General features: G+C 42.8%; 1 protein-coding gene across 4 annotated transcripts in view; it reads left to right on the top strand.

Annotated features, from left to right (window-relative positions):
- The window catches only part of LOC116847288 (small conductance calcium-activated potassium channel protein), a 154,508-nt gene that overhangs the window by 30,680 nt on the left and 116,347 nt on the right, over nt 1-7,481 (top strand). The window lies entirely within an intron of this gene.

Raw genomic sequence — 7,481 nt, 5'->3', positions numbered from 1 at the left:
CAGTATTATGATTTCACGTTATATTTTGTGCAGCAGCTCCTTAGCCGAACGACTACCTTAAATAGTTTAACCAGGTCCGTAAAATTGCGAGCCGATATCGATTCGGCCATAAATAAAGCACTAGCGGTAGCGATTGAATTTCGTCCGCGGGTCATTAAATATTTCACCTCGGACACCGGTATTAATAAACAAAGAACTCAGAAATAAGAGCGACGGCGGGTTAATTAACGGTTAACGTCCGTGAATATACTCCGATGAAATGAAACGTCATTTTAGGCGAATTTAACTAAATGACGGTTTCGATATTCAATTACTTGATTCTGAGTTTTAATTTGTCACCCAGATTTCCCGTCGCAAAATTTTACGTGGAAATGAAATACACAAGATGTTCCGAAATTTGCATAAGCAATATTTCCTCTAAATTATCCTCCGTATTTTCATTTGCATTTAAAGTACGGAAGGAAATCTTTAGAAGGGACGAACGGCAAAGTGGAGATTGCCACGTGACGAGTCGATTGCAAGTTGAGACTGCGATAATTTAAAAAAAGAAAAGGGAGGGGAAGGTTCAACGACATTTTAGCACGTAGTATACGTTCGTATTATGGATCGATTTTTACATTTGTTCGATTTATGTTATGGCTCATTGGACGTCAAGTGTGCTCGCCTTTTTACTCTATCCAGCCTGTCCTCCGGGTGACGGAGAATGAAGATCGATATATCGAACCCTCCGGGAACACTACCACAGACAGACTTTAATTCCGATTGATCATTGGTTCGCTCGACTCTCAGTGTCCTTCTCCCTTTTATCCTTTACTCTTCTCCGCGAAATAACGACCGGTGGTCTTGCGCAGGGAAGCTCTATTAAGTTCTGGAATTTTACAGACATCAAACGAGAAGAGAGAAAGAAAGAGAGAGCAATACACTCCCAATCATGTAAAAGTAGGGGAATTTATATAGAATGCGATTTCTTTGAAAGGATTAACCGATGAGATCTACTTTTATAGTTACAATAATTAAATTAATTAAACTTGCGCACATATAACGTTATCATTAATAATATTTAATATGTTATTAGTTCTACGTGTGCATATGCGAGGGTATGCATGAATGTGTCGAAACCATTAATTAGGCTTTTACAAAAACAAGTAAAGACACTGAAGGAAAAAGCGATTACGAACGAAACGCTCGGGAATCCCTTCGCAAGAGAACGCGGCTTTGCGTGCATTTCTGAAATAAATCATTGGTCGTTTTCTTCCTCACGTCCTTTTTTTGGTGACCTGCAAGTGGAAATTGACAAATAGCGTTCGAGCTCTTGCCGCGGTTCTTGCCGTAGTAAGAGCACTTTGCACTTTATTTTTCCGTGAGATAACGACCGTTCCATTCTCGATATTCGCGTTTCCTCGAAAAATTAAACCGATCAAAATCATTCTTTGGAATGGAGATAAAGATCGATAAGTCATAACAAAATTATCCTCCTTGATCACATGGGAAACTTTTAGCAATTACTCCAAAATTTGTATTTTCTCGCTGACCTGCAAAAGAGTTGCAATTTTTTATGAATGCGTAATTTTTCATGAGTATGAAACTTTTCTCATTGAAAATTCAGAATTCAATACCGGAATTTTTGAGAAATATTGGATTGAGCGATGCATTTTTCATACAGCACTGCGACGCATAATCCGCTAAATGCACAATAAAACTAACACAGGCGTAGCCCAGTATTTCTCCGAGTTAGTTCCACGAGTGCGAGGAGGATATTTATAAAACGTAGAGCACGTGAGACATCATTTTGATTCGCAGTGCATCAACAAACTGGGAGAGAGCGCTATTGGTCGTCAGACGCTCCGTATAAAGCTTTGACTAGGCGTTTGTGCGCAACGAACCGATAGAATACACTCGCAATTGCCTATTCTCAATTGCAGGCTAGAGGCCGGTTTTCCTCCCTGCTGTCTACCCTTTACCCAGCAGGCCTTTTCCTCATCGATCCGCGGAGCCTTGATTGGATTTAGCTCTGGCGATTGAGTCGGCCGCTTCATTACATTAATCCTATAGTATTCAATCCACTGCGTTCTCTAAAGAACTTTCTCTAAAGAACTTAATGTTCTTTTTTGAATTGTTTCTCCTCTTTACTTGCAATTGGTTCTCCGCGGATAGTCGACATGAACTAACGTCCCGCTACGTTTTCTCTCTATTTCCTTATTTCGCATGAATTTTGCGCGAGTTATTTCAGTGTATCATGTTGCTCCGCACTTCCGAAATCTAATCAGACTTTCATCCTAGAGAAACGATGTCTATTACCTACAGTATCTCCGTCGCACGGGGAGGCCGGAGCTTTCTACCCGATCCACATCCGATGCACAGAGTCGGCTGAAAGGAGAGCTATAAATTTCCTGTTCCGCCGGTCTTCTCGTTTTCTATTTCCGCGGGACGTTTTCGCGCGTATTCGACGAGCTGGAAAAACGAGCGCGGTTCAAAAGCTCGCACAATGCGAGCCCGCGAATACGATTCCGCCTGGCCAAACGCCGGAAGGAGAATGGCCAACCGGAAAGAAAGACCGATCGTACCGCGAGATTGCGGTGGACGTTTATCGCGAATTAAAGGGATCAAAGGGGACGCACGTCTTCCGAGCAAACGGCGCCCTGAATCAAGCACTTCGCCCTCGATCGCGTCGTCGCGCTTTTTCACGCTTCTTCTTTGGACTTGCTTCCTCGTGAACGAACCGTCAAATCGAGTGTTACGTGAAAGTGTACGTAGCTCTGGGTGTGGGGAGGGAGACATGTGAATTTTATGAAAGGTCATTGACATTTTGACACGGAAAAGCTCAAGTGAAAGTTCAAACTCACATATAAAAGATATCTTGAAAGCAACTATAGAAAGTTTTAATAATGTTTTATGTGAATTTTTCGCAAGGGCTAGGAACTTTTTCTTTCCCTGAGAATTCACAAAACTTTATTGGAATATTTTCCATCGTCATTGCTTGAAAACAATAGATATAAGAGAAATATAAAAAGTAATATGACATTCTTCAATCAATGTCACTATTTGGTTTTTAATTGCATTGAGCAAATCGAATTTTTCTCAGACAGAATTAAAACGTCTCTTGCATCTTCAATGAATATTCGCTTCAAACTCGATAATATAATATAATTGCAAGAAGAGAATTTCGGTTTTCTCATTCTGCATAGTGCATTTTTCCGGGAAGCTTTCTTCGGGGAGAAAGGAGGGAGAAAGAGTAAATAACGAATCGAAAGCGACTGTTCGCAATGCGGACGTTTTGTATGAGAAACGGACCGAGAGAGTAACAACCAGAGAACAGAAATGCATCTCGCAATACGTCTGGCGATACCCATCCGGGCTCGCGCGGGCGGAAAATGCCGTTCCGGCGCGATGCGTTTAGCGAACCGATGATGGAAACACCGTTACAGCGCATAAAAGCGCCGCCGCCGTCGAGAGATCATCTATTTTTATACGTCGGTCCAGGATCCGGATGATAAAGCACTCTTGGAACTTTGCACCCCTCCCCCTATTTATAAACCCGGATTTGGCATCGTGAAAGCGAGCGACGGCTGTTCGTGGCAAATCTAACTCTGCAGATCAGATTCCGTGTTGCGTGTTGATTTGTCTTACAGAGCATCAGTCGGGGCGCCACTACTTAAAACGAACATTCGCAGAAAAAAACGCGAGTCAGGCACAGTCGCGCGTGAACGAGCGAGGAAAATTGACCAATATCTACCTGGACGGAATCTCGAGTATGCACTGAACAAAGAACATAAAGACCGTGGTCTATTTATACCAATTCTCGTGTGAAAATAGAAATGACAAATAATCGCGAGAGCTTCTGCCATTCCCTCCTATTTACACCGACAGTGTTTGATCGTAAGTGTTCATTTTAAGAGAGATTGGTCTTAATAGGAAGAGACATTTTTTTCCCGGCAACATCGCGTCATTTATTGGATAGCTCAGAACGGAGAAATTATTAACGAAAATCTACCCTCATACTTTTACCTCCCATTAAGGAAACACCCGTTTTTACAGGAGTTCTACTGTTGTAAAATGAACGAGGTAAGGTGACCTGGTTCGCTACGGCGATCCGGCGAAATCCTCAGTATTAATTAGTCAGCAAGCTTGACGTACGTACGCTACATTACAACTGCGGCGATCGATCGCTCAGCATGGAGTACGCGATGCGATAACATACACTTTGTCACTGTATTATGTCTATCGATAGATATGAGCAATTATGTTACCATAGTGCACGAGACCTATGGCTTTACGCCTTACTGGCCGAATTGAACGATAATACAGACTAAAGGTCGCGATATTTTTTTTAGGTTTTACTTGCGAAAGACTCTCGGCGATCCATCTTGCTTTCGTCAGAGAATACATAGAGAGAATATATGAGAATTCAGTCGTATAAAGTCCAAGATCTGAGATAACGAAAATTTACACGGAGACCTTTATAGTAAAAATTACTAGGGAATTTTGTTAGCGAGGAATAGATCGATTCTGTCATCATTGACTACCCTTTCATCTCATATGCTACTTATATTTTAAGAAATATGCTATGAAAAAAAATGCTATATTTTTAGCGAAATTTACTGTGTTCCTCAGAGATACCTAAGATGTACCTCACTGACAGTCTATTCCTGCGCTACTAGAAACATAGTAAAATTGAAAAGAACTTTTGTGTGAAAAGGAATTGTGATATTCTCTGCGTGTAGAAACGTGATGTTCTAAAGAGCCGTAAAAATATGCGAGTAACATTTTGAGAATAAAGATTCGTTATATTTGAGTATCATAATTCAAATATGAATGCTTATTCGCCCATTGCAGAGATACGTTTCATTATTCCGCACAGCTCGTATGTAGGTCTTTCACCTGGGGCAAAAGGAGGATACAAATGGAGCTGTTGCGTTTAAAGTTTTAAACGTGTGCGAAATCGGCGGACGGGCCGACGTGTCGCTTATCGTTAAGCGGTGTCAGTTCCTGCGTCAGTCGGCGTCCATAGTTATTTAAAGGCATCGCGTCTGAGTGCTCCCGAAATAGTGTGACGTGGCTGACGTGGTTTGCGAAGCGTCGGTACGGACGGTTTGCTCCGCGTAAAGAGAGCGCAATATTCAATTTTGTATTCATTACTCCGCGAAAATGTCGGTAACTTAATTCTCGAGAGGAGTCACAGATTAACGGCGGATATATCAGGCCGATTAAACAGCGTTATGCTCGACGGGATCCCTCGAGTGTCGTGCGAATATTCGCAAATTTTTCATAACTCGACTTGAGATTCGCGCCGATCGGGCCGCGCCATTTCGACGCACTCGAACCGAGAGAGAGAGAGAGAGAGAGAGAGAGAAGGAGAGACAGAGTGCAAGTCAGCGATGTGCAGCTGAATGACACGATATTCAATTTCCCCGATCCTCGACGGTTTTAAACTCTGCTCTCGACGGCTAATGAGAATGACATCCAGTTGACAAAAGTCTTCGACGTGTGCCATTGGCTCTGTCATTTTAGCCGGGCTATTCCCGGCTAAATGAGAGCTGGGACGCGCACTAATCCACTCGATTATTTCACCTACGGGATATCACGCCTATAGCGAGCGCCTCGTGCGAATATGCTAGTCGATAAGCCGAAGATTAGCCTCGAGAGACCGCGAAACGAGCGGAAAAACGATTGCTGATACCGCTGTTATCCGTCTCGCCTGCACGCATTTACGCACGTACAGCCACAACCGTATCAATTTAATTTTTATCGAAAAATAAATTTGTAACCGTAATATTTCCGAATGACGAAACTGGTTTGGGCATTCCGCGTGTTTTCATCTCAATTTTGCGAGCGCGAAACTTTCAAATGTATTGTAGTCACGCACATATGTATTTTTCTTTTTTATTCTTTTTTTTTCTTTCTCTTCCTTCCTCTCTTTAGACTTTAAAATGTGAGTTCGAATCCGCTTTGCGGGTCAGATAACAGCAATGTGTTTCATGTATCATGCTTTTCTCTTCGCGGCTCGGGTGTATAACAATTGCGATTTGTCGTCGCGCTGCATAATCCTTTCCGCGGAAGAGTGAAGAAACGCTTCGCCCACTGCGACCGGACCGGATCATTCGTGGCACAAAGCCTGAATTTATCGCGTTCCCGTGGGTACGTTCCAGCAGGCGACGTGGAACTGGCGCGGAACGAAGTTCCCGTAATTCCCGAGAGCGGGGGTTGCATATAAAAGCATACGGCATCACGACATTCATAACTCCGCTCCGCTCCGTTCTGGCCTACTGTTCGTCTGTGTCAAGATCGCAGAGGTCGGCAGAGGTTTCTACTTCTTCGCGCCAGAAGGAGCACTCTCAGGTCGCGTCCTCCTCCACCCTTTCCCCACTTCATTCCCTCTCGACCAGCTTCCCCTTACTACCGGCCTCACACTTGATCCACCCGCTCTCGCTCTTTCTCCCACTCTCTCTCTCTCTCTCTCTCTCTCTCTCTCTCTCTCTCTCTCTCTGTACTTTCGCCCTCGCGCCGAGTACGCGCCGAGTAACAAGACGAGACACCGAGTGCATGCGACTGAATCTCGAGGGTGCTACTTGGAAAATAAGGCCGACCAATCCCGATAACGCGCTTCCTACGTGATCCTGTGGTCAATATGTGCAAACTTGCGGGACGTATCAGTCGCGAGAGCTCGGGTTTATAAACGGTACGTTACTCATTAACATGCGAATTGACTGTGACATCGATTGATAAAGCAAATGTGAAATTCAGATTTTGGATTTTGTTCTATCTCGAGGGACGAAATGGATTAGGGAAGATACGTGGCAGTTGAATATTAGATCGGTGCATGGATGTGTATAGGATGTTTGCATAAGTGGGTAAATGCAGAATTTTTTGCAATTACGTAAATCTGAAAGAACTCAATTTATCCCGTGAAAATGTCGAATACGGGAATTTACAATTTAAACGTGTAGAACGCATGGTAGGATTTTTGAACGCGCGCGCCCCCCTGAACATTTTCTCTATTGTCGTATCGAATGAGGTTTGTCGCCATTCTAAAATTGTTCCACGGAAAGCCTCGTAATTTCATTGCGCCCTTTCTAACGACAAGAACCCCTACTTATCGAGCGTAAAGTGCATCTTTGTGATGTCATACGTAAAGTGATACTTTCCCTGAAGCCCTTATTGAAACTTAGTAGAATGAGACGTTAATGTAATTAAAATAGCGTTATAAGATGTTAGTGTAATTAAAATAACGTGTTTCTCGGACAAAACTAGGTGTGCTTGTATTGATAACTGCAACTATATGAGCTTAATTATTGTCAAGGGATACATTTACAAGTGTCATGTTTTTCGAAGTAATATAACGAAAAATGATTTCGATATTCTGCGTGTTTTAATGTAAGTTTTTCAAACGCAAAATTTTTGTATTTATTAAAGCCATATATTTCACTTGGATTCTCTCTCTCTCTCTCTCTCTCTCTCTCTCTCTCTCTCTCTCTCTCTCTCTC

Source organism: Odontomachus brunneus, unplaced genomic scaffold (assembly GCF_010583005.1).
Source record: "Odontomachus brunneus isolate Ranch 3 - 2012 unplaced genomic scaffold, Obru_v1 Obru_scaffold_076, whole genome shotgun sequence".
Lineage (NCBI taxonomy): Eukaryota > Metazoa > Arthropoda > Insecta > Hymenoptera > Formicidae > Odontomachus > Odontomachus brunneus.
This window is presented reverse-complemented; position numbering and strand designations above follow the sequence as displayed.